We start from the raw sequence: 8,179 nt of genomic DNA, 5'->3' as shown, positions 1-8,179 counted from the left end.
ACAGCCAGGGTGGGCGTGCGCTTCCAACCTCTCCGAATCCAAAAAAAAACTAGGAAGCACCGCGACTGCTAGCTTTTAGCGGCTCGCTACGTTGAAAAGAAATTCATCAGTTTAATCCTAGTCTGAGGAGAGTCAGAAGACCGCAGCGAAATCGCCAGCATGTGCTTCGTGGATTGTTATCAAGTTCCGGAAGCGATTTTGGGAGAAGCTGAAGGTGGCGCTGCTTGTCTGGCTTACTGCTAAAAGCTAGGCTAACAACTCTGATGAACAACTGATGCTAGCCCGCGTCTAGCCGGCCGCTCTCTAAATTGCTTTACTTTTGTATCATGACAACCAAACTGCAATGATGTGTTATTATTTGGAGATCCATTGTGTTATTTTGTTACAATCGTATACTTTCAGTCAATAATGACATCATCTGGAGGTAAGTCGAACCCCTTGGGAGCTTTTATGAAAGTGCAACGCTACTTTGTGGTCTCCTTGAATGGAGACAGATCTCCGCCATGATTGAAATAATATATAAAAGTTTCACAGCAGTCATTTGTCTAATGGAGCCGGTGTTGGCAGGATACAGGGTCTGCAGTTTTTAGCCTCGCCGTTAGCAGTAGGATGGACCGGCAGCACCGCTCTTGCCTTCTCCCAGTAACTGTCGGTGTCGCTTCCGGAACCTGGTAATAATCCACAAAGCACCTGTCGGTGATGTAATCGATGAAATTCTTTTCAACGTAGCAAGCTGCTACAAGCTAGCGGTCGCTATACTTCTCAGTTTGATCACAAGGGCAGTGCCCGCCCCCTGTTTGACTGACAGGATACCGCAGCCTATCACAAGTCCTGCACCCTGACAGTCACGCCCACCCAACACGGAACACCCTCTCTCATCCACCCCTGCTGCCGTCTCACACAACACAATGCACGATACAATGATATCAATGACTATATAGACCGGTGGTGTCAAACAGGCGGCCTGTGGGCCAGATAGGACCCGCTAAGGGATTGAATACGGCCCGTAAGACGACGCTGAGGGAAGCGCAAGAGAAAAACGAGCTGCAGATTGAAATATGTCCACTTGATGTTGCTAAAGACAGGTGTCTCTCACAAAATCTTTCTTTCTCTCTCTCTCTCTCTCTCTTTCTCTACCTTGCTTTTTCTCTCACTCCCTATCCCTCTCTCTCACTTTCTCAGTCTTTTTTCTTTCTTTGTTCCTCCTCTCTGTCCTTTTACCTCCTTTTGCTCTCTCTTCCTTTTTTCCTTTTCCCTCTCTTTTCTCTCTTTCTCCCTTTCTCTCTTTCTATCCCCATCCTTGACTATTTCTCTTTTTTTGTCTCTTTTGTTTCTCACATTCTCTCTCAATCTCTATCTTTCTCTTTCACTCTCCCTGTCTCTTTCTTTCCTTGTTCCTCTTTGTCTCTCTCTGTCTTTTTACCTTCTTTTGTTCTCTCTTCCTTGTATCCTTTTCTCTCCGTTTTCTCTTTCTCTTGCCTTACCCTCGTCTTTCTTCCCTTCTCTTTTCTCTCATTCTTTTTTCTCTCTTTCCCCATATCTCACTATTTCTCCTTTTATCTCTTTTGTTTCTCATATTCTGAAATGATCTGAAAAGATCTGCATTTCTCTAGCGCTTTTCAAGTCAATGACTTCCCAAAGCGCTTTACAGTGTGCTTCACATTTCCCAATAGCGGCCGTGCAGCCATGTAAGGCGCTAACCTGCTTATTGGGGGTATTAGGGGTTCAGTGTCTTACCCAAGGACACTTCGACATGTAACACGGAGGAGCCGGGATTCAAACTGGGATCCCTTGATCCCAAGACGAGCGCTCTACCTCCTGAGCTACTGCCGCCGTCTCTCTTCCTCTCTTTTCTCTCTCTCTCTTTCTTTGTCCCACCTTCGCTCTTTCTCTTGAATCTATTTGTCTGAGATAGTGATGAATCTCCATTTCTATTGTTTACGGTTGAGTGTTATTTTCTGATATGATTGACTGTCGACTTTCCCTGGGAAGTGATTCCCTTTGACTATGGAGTCACTTTGGAGGGAGGAGCGAGGAACTAGAACTTGCCAAGGCTTTTACCGTCAGCGTTGGAGAAAAGCTGGAAAAAGGGAGCGGGACGTCCCGTTCCACGGAAAGCCGCGTCACCGCGTCCCGTTAGCGATAAACCGGGAACCGGAACCTTTCAGGTTTTTGCTAGTCAAATTGTCACTTTCCATTTGTCAGCCAACTGTTAAGCAGTTACCGTCTCCTGAAGTGATGGTGGGAGCCCCCCCGCTGCTGTCAGAGGAAAGTTAAAGGGACAGCGTGTATCATTTGCTTCGTCGTATTCTGTCGCGCTACCGAAAGGAAAAAGGAAGAAGACAATTTACCGAGACTCAAAGTGACCCAAATGCAACTTAGGACTTTTGAAAAGACAAAAAGTAAAGAAAAAAAAAAAAGAACCCCCCCCCCCCCCCCTCAAAAAGAGAAACAGCATCTGAAGAGGCACAAGAGAAAAATGAGCTGCAGTTTGAAATATGTCCACTTGTTGACAAAGCCGGGCGCCAATCATAACATCACTTTCTCTCTTTTAGCTCTCTCTATCTCTTTCTTCCTCTATTTCTCTACATCTCTTTTTATTTCCCTCTTGCTCTTTTTATTGCTAACTCTTTCTCTTGCTCTCTCTCTATTTCTACTTCTGTTTCTTACTCTTTCTATTGCTCTCGATTCCTCTCTCTCTCTCTCTCTCTCTCTCGCTCTCTATTTTGCTCTGATTCTTTCTCTCTTTTTCTCTCTTTTTTTCTTTCTACCTCTCTCTTTTTTGCTCTCTATTTCTCTTTCTGTCCATCTCTCTCTCTCTCTCTTTCTTTCCACCTCTCTCTCTCTCTCTTGCTCTCTATTTCTCTCTCTTGCTCTCTCTCTTTCAATCACTCTCTGTCTCCCTCTCTCTTCCTCTCTCTCCAACTCTGTCTCTTTCTTTTTCCCTCTCTCTTAAGCTCTCTTCCCCCTCCATTTTTTTCTCTTTCCTTCTTGATGTCATCCTCTCTACATGTCTCTCACTTTCTTTTTCTCTCTCTTTCCTTAATCTTTCTCTCTCTCAATCGGCCATTTCCCTTTTTCGATGAGGTGGCCCGCAGCTAACCACGAGTCGCGCACCCCTGAACTAAAAAGCGTCGGGAGGGAGGTTCAAACTTCAGGTGCCGAGGGGCTTTTTCCAGTCAAAGCAACGAGAAAAGCTCTTTGCAAGCTTTCATCCGGAGCATGCCGATACGGGCCGATTTGTTCCCGCTCCGGGCGGCGTCGCGCACCTTCTCCGCTGACAACATGTTTTTGTCTAATCGTTTCAAGATGTCGGGGAGTCCGAAGACCCCTCGCTACTTTGCGCTTCAGTTATCGCCGGTTCACTTCTTCGCAGATTTTGAATCGAATTGATTTTGTCTTTATTGTCATTGATATGGTTGGACCCTGCATTGTGTTGTGTTAGACCAAGGGTCCCGGAACGAGCTCATTATTTTGATCATTTTTAAAGAGAGAGCCTTACTCTATATTTCAAGACCAATTTCAGCTCGTCAGACAAAATCACATTCGATTTCACTATGTTGGATGATTTCATGAAAATGGCGCAATAAGAAGGATGCCAGAACCTGTTTCCCTCATAAAGAAATATACCACTTCTCTCGTCTCCCACCCACAATGACTCAAAATCATTGAGGCTCATTTTGACCTTCATTTTTGAGCAAAATAATTGTTTTAAACAAGGTGCAAGCTGAGTTTTTTCATAGAAATGTCACAAAATACAGCAAACAAGAATACTGGCATATTTATCCGCAGTGCAGACAGTGCTGGGCAGAGAGAAGTCGCTGAGTGCATCGCTCCGCCCATCACCACCCTTCACCCAATCAAATTGGTCTAAGTTAGGCTAAGGTTTCTGGCAGTCTACAGTTTTTCTTGTTTTTTTCATCAAAGTATCTCAACTGCAAACCTACATGATTCAATGAGCTTCCGTATAAAAGATTCCTTAGCGACGTACAAAAGGTGACTTTTCATGACGGTGATCGACCGCAGGGGTCGGCACGCGCGATGTCTCGGAATCAAAGAAAACCGTGAAGCACTGTGACTGATAGCTTTTAACAGCTTGCTACATTGAAAAGAAATGTATCGATCAAATCAAACTGAGGAGAGTCAGAAGAAATTGTGATCACCAGCTGGTGCTTGTGTCACGACCGGTACAAGCGGGGGACCCAAATGCGTAACGTTTCACACAATGCTTTATGAAGGGGATCGCGGAAGTCAGGGCAATAAACACGAACTGAAGCTCACTGGGCAGGAGGAGCGGGAAGCCCTAGCGAATGAAGCGCGGTCGGCGATCGGAACAAGTCGGGTAGCCGGGACGAGCGGGAAGCCAGGGATGGATACAGGAAACAGAATCAGGATACGGGTAGCCGGGACAGGAGAACGAAGCTTGCATCGGGGATCGGTACAGGAAACAGGTCAGGATAGAAACGGGAGCCAGGGTTAAAAGTGCATGCCTCGAATGTGCTGAGGTTCGCAGACAAACTGACCAGGAGTAAACGAGAATGACGTGTTTAAAAGGGAGGAGGGCTCATTAGGGAACGCGTGGCAGCTGGGGCTGAACGAGTGAGCGCAGGTGAGGGCAATTGGCAAAGCATGACGGCTTGGTGGATTATTGTCGGGTTCCAGCAGCGACTACGGGTAAGGGCAAGAGCAGTCTAATTCTAGCTGGTGTTGCCGGAAAGCTAGCAAAATGGAACTTGATGTCAGGTCTCGAAGATGTTTTTACCAAGAATTCGGTCGGCCAGAGTTGGGGTTTGATGTTATACGCGGTTATTATTCACAGACTTTGTGCGATTGCTCAGACTTGTGCAAGCTTTCTGGGAACATGGTGTGGCGCTTTTGAATTTGCTAGGCGGTTTGACTCTCTCTCTCTCTGCGTGATTCATTTTCTTTTGGAAGACACGCAAAGAGTCGCCGCGGGGGCAAAACCTTCATATGAGAGGTTTTTTTACATTTGGCGTCCGACACACAAAGAGAATTCACTGGCAAAAAGCTTTTTGTGAACGGGCCAAACAAAAGGCGAGTCCTCGTCACGGGAAGAGAGGAATACCGATATGTGGGATCTACTGTAGCTTGCAAAACCATTTGGCCCCTTCCTTCTTGCCACTCTTCCATAAAGGCCAGATTTGTGCCGTATACCACCTATGGACAGACTCTCCCACCTCAGCTGTAGACCTCTGCCGTTCATCCAGAGTGATCGTGGGCCTCTTGGCTGCGTCTCTGATCCGTTTTCTCCTTGTAAGAGTTGAAAGTTTAGGGGGATGGCCCGATCTTGGTGGTCCTTCCATTTCAATATGATCGCTTGCACAGTGCTCCTTGGCACGTTTAAAGCTTGGGAAATCTTTTAGTATCCAAATCCAGCTTTAAACGTCTCCACAACAGTATCTCGGACCTACCTGGTGTGTTCCTCGTTTTCATGATGCTCTCTGCGCTTTAAAGAGACCTCTGAGACGATCGCAGTGCAGGTGCATTTATACAGAGACTTGATGACACACATTTATCATTGTTAGTCACTTAGATCAACATTGAATCGTTCAGAGATCCTCACTGAACTTCTGGACACTGAAAGTAAAGGCGCTGAATCATTTTGCACAACCACTTTTTCATTTTTTATTTGTTAAAAAAGTTGAAAATATCCAATAAAGTGTGTTCCACTTCACGATTGCGTCCTGCTTATTGTTGATGCCTCACAAGATTTTACAGTTTTCTATTTTGATGTTCGAATTCTGAAATGTGGCAAAAGGTCACAAAGTTCGAGGGATCCAAATAGTTTGGCAAGCCGCCGTCAGCGGTGAACAAAAACTCTGAAACAATGAGTGAAAGAAAAATTGGATTGCACACAATGTGTCTGTCTTTTGACTTACTGGTATATAAAAGAATGTAGTATATGTCTGCCTGGTTGTGAGTGGATGCTCATTGAGTTAGAGTTCAGTTAAGTTTGTACTGCAGCACTCTAACGTAAGCCGAGACACATTTTGATTCATTCAAATAATCCCAACAACGTCCGTCCAAAGGGTCCACAAATCCATTCCTGGCATTGATTTAAAGTTCATAATGACTTGACAGCCTCTTCCTCGATGTTTCTTACCATTTGTGTTCACCGTTTTTTGCAGAGGATGGACCCGTGTGGGGAGGCAGGAACTGAGGCAGGGCTGCTAAAAAAGAAGATTACGTGTCGTAAAAAAAAACAGGAACAAAGTCAAAAACGTACAAGGGGTTCACAAAATGTAATGTCCAAACAAGATGAAACCTGACAAAGTCCAAACCGGAGACAGAAACGGAAATGAAAATGTGAGGAGAAAAGGAACAAAGAAAGTGGAAAAAACAAACCTGGCGCGGTAGTGGAAATGAAAATGACTCCACGACGTCTTCTGATCGGAATGTCCTTCTTAATCGGGTGATAATGGGTATCCCATGGCTACGCACCTGCGTCCGGTTCTAAAGACGGTTGGCGCCCTCTGATGGAAAAAGGCGCTCCAGACCCTAACATAACCTGCCCCTAAGGGGCCGAATACTAGGCGTTCCAAAAGAAAAACGAAAAATGAAGCTGCAGCAACGGGACACCTGAAGGAGCCAACTTTTTTCTCCAGCTCCTTTTTTCATCGATCGTCTACGACAACAAATGTCGTCGTGAAAATCGCATTTGCTATTAGGTTCAGGGTGTACTGATGTGACTCTGCTGTGCCCGCTCTTTTGGCGCCAACTGCCGCGGGTTCTGATTGATTCCCCGTCACCATTTAAACCCAGTCCTGTCAATCCCCGGTTGTCAGTCTGTCTGTGACTCTCCGTGTAAACTAGGCAAGCCTTTTTCGACCCTGTTTTTTTGCTCCCGTCTGTTCCCCGGCTTCGACCCATTTTTTTGATCCTGAGCACGTCTGCTCTCTCTCCCCTTTTTTGTTCCCGACAACGTCCACTCTCCCGTTCCGGCTTGCGACTCGTTTCCGACCCCGACCGCGTCTTGCTCTCCCAGTGCCGGCTACCGACCGGTTTTCCACCCCTGACGCCGCCGTCGCTCGCTACAGGAGATCCGCTTCCGTGTTGGAATCACGAGCCGATGGCGAGTGCGACTCGCTTCCCGCGTCTCGCGAACACCGGACGGTGGGCGCTGTCCTTCTCGATTTCAATTAAACTTGTGGTAAACGTCACGCAAGTGGGTCCTTTTTCCGTTCTGGTCCTGACACAGGGGGTAGTTACTTTTTCACATAGGGCTAAATAGGTTTGGATTTCTTTTGTCCTTTAAGAAACGGAATCAACATTTAAAAGTGCATTTTGTATTTCTTCGAGTTGTCTCTGTGTGATTTTCAAATGTTCTTTGACGATCTGAAACTTTTGTGAGTGATAAATATGCAAAAAAAAAAACAGAAATCCGGAGGGGGGGCAAATGCATCTTGGCCTGCTCCACTGGTGACCAAGGATACGGCAGAGTCTTGTCCATTAGCTCCCCAAACCAGCGGCTTTCAACTAAATCACTTTGCATTCCAAAAAAGCAGCTAAAAAGAATGGTTTGGCAGAGCCAGTCGCAGGTCCAAAGATACTTAGTATGATGGACAACACACATTGCTGTCAGGACCAGAGCAAGAACAGGACCCAATTGCATTACATTTCTCACAAGTTGGGGGAAACAGACGGGGCCCAAAACAGGAGTGAGTCTGGGTCTAAAAAGCTTGCCTAGAATACACTGAGGTTTGTAGACGGACTGACAACAGGTGAGAGATAGACGTGGGTTTAAATAGTGACAGGGAGCCAATCAGAGTCTGAGGCAGTTGGCGCCAAAGGAGCGGGCACAGCTGAGTCACATCAATAATCGTGACATATACTTCTTCCTATTCCTTTTAAGAGCATGTTAGGGTTAACATTGTTTTTTTCGACTTTTTTTTTTTTTAAATGTACTTATTTTTTGTCATGTTTGAAATAAAGTGCCAATTATTCATTCAAGACCCCATTTTCCTATTTCATTTTATGTTCTTGTCCCCCCGGATGGATTGAAGTCTGGCAAGTGCGGCTGTGATTTGAGCTATCCTGGCCATGATTTCTGGTTCTGACCCTGTTCATGTTTGCCACGGCGTCCAATCGGTCCCTGCCATGTGGCGCCGGGTTCTGTCACGGCTGCCACGACGCCCAATTGTTCCCGCCCGTGGACACC

This window comes from Urocampus carinirostris, chromosome 11 (assembly GCF_059441175.1).
Source record: "Urocampus carinirostris isolate Australia breed hairy pipefish chromosome 11, RoL_Ucar_1.0, whole genome shotgun sequence".
Lineage (NCBI taxonomy): Eukaryota > Metazoa > Chordata > Actinopteri > Syngnathiformes > Syngnathidae > Urocampus > Urocampus carinirostris.
Note: the sequence above shows the minus strand (reverse complement) of the source record.